Source organism: Rosa chinensis, chromosome 7, assembly GCF_002994745.2.
Source record: "Rosa chinensis cultivar Old Blush chromosome 7, RchiOBHm-V2, whole genome shotgun sequence".
Classification (NCBI taxonomy): domain Eukaryota; kingdom Viridiplantae; phylum Streptophyta; class Magnoliopsida; order Rosales; family Rosaceae; genus Rosa; species Rosa chinensis.
In genome coordinates, this window is record NC_037094.1 from 41,143,761 (window position 1) to 41,145,331 (window position 1,571).

A 1,571-nucleotide genomic window follows, 5' to 3' on the forward strand; every position below is an offset into this window, starting at 1 on the left:
TGTACTTGTAAATTTTGTAATTTTCGTAGAATTGTATATTCTATTCTTTAATTTGTTTCTCACATGTTAGCACCCTCAATCCCCGGTTTGTTCGATACCCTATTTGCTCTATACTAATGATGATATTTTTCAGGGTTTAAATTGGCGATGCTTTGCACGTATCACCACCAGAAGCGGCATCTAGCATGTCTCTTTCCAAGTTGGTGAGTCCATCATAAAAACAAGTGAGCAAGGTCTCATCCTTCATGCCATGTTGAGGGCATTGAGTAGTGAGAGACTTGAACCTTTCATAGTAATCTGCGTAGGACTCATCTTGCCCTTGTTGGATGCCACTTATCTTCTTCCTAAGCATGATGATGCGAGATGTAGGGAAATACTTCTCAAGAAACGCCTTCATCATATCAGCCCAAGATGTAATCCGTCCACTTGGCAACTCATAAAGCCACTGCTTTGCCTTGTCAGCCAACGAAAATGGGAAGGCCTTCAATTTCAAAATATTTTCATCAGCTCCTTGAGGCTTCATGCTAGTGCAGATGAACTGAAATTCCATCAAGTGGTTGTTGGGATCTTCCATAGAGAGTCCATGGAATGTAGGAAGACGATGAAGTAGCCCAGACTTCAATTCAAAATCAGCTGTTGCCCCCTCAGCTGCAGCAGGGTAGGTTATACAAGTTGGAACGCCACCAGGTGGGATGACGGATGTAGAAAGCTGCCTGATGGTGAGAGCCATTGGTGGTGGTGGTGGTTGAATGACTAAGATTGCACGAGGTGATGGAGGTGGCGTTTGGTGCGGTGATGGAACAACTGAAGTGTCAGAAGCTTCTGATCCTCCCTCTACTCTATTCCCTTCACTATCTAATTGAAGCTCACGAAATTGAAGTGGAGTGGTAACTTGGATGTCAAAGAGATCCGAGTTTTTCTTAAGCTTTTCAATCCGTGCTTGAATGACGTGGAGGGGCGTTTTGGTGTACTTGGGTGGTTCAGACGATCCAGACATTCATTGATCCTGAAATAGAATAAAGAATAAAGTTAGTAAGGTATAAACAAGACGTGGACCAAGGTATACACATTAAAACGTCACATATATACAAGTATACACATGTCAACGAAAATTATAGTGGTTAGTTACAATCTTCTACAACTTTCGAATTAATCAATTTCAATAAGAGTTTTGCAAGTCAAGGTTTGGACATGCGGCCCAGAGATTCTAATGTTAATACAAGTCTCCCCCTTTTATCTTTTGGTAACTCTTTTGGCACAGAGCCAGGTAGTAGAGGAACGATTTTGGCGGAGCTACTCCCACATAGTGGTTTTGGCCCTCTTGTAAGCACTTCTCGTATCCAATCAACCTAGACACCCTGTGTTACTAAGGTGCGCCGCAGAGATAAAAGGAGTTGCTTGACAAGTATTAATAAAAGAACTCTCACCTATTCCGTTATGACTCACATCCTTCTTACCAAAGCCAATTCTTTCGAAAATTGTCTAAGTGTATGACTTCAATAAGACATAATGAACCATTGTTTTGGACGTGCGGCCCAAGTCCTTGCCTCCACACATACTTCTTCTCAAAT

At 42.0% G+C, this 1,571-nt stretch overlaps 1 non-coding gene across 1 annotated transcript; it reads left to right on the forward strand.

The window, feature by feature from the left end:
• The first annotated feature begins 245 nt into the window (after positions 1-245).
• Positions 246-352, forward strand: LOC112181026. The gene has a single exon (XR_002928639.1). It is a non-coding gene; the product is annotated as a small nucleolar RNA R71 (small nucleolar RNA).
• Positions 353-1,571: the final 1,219 nt, after the last annotated feature.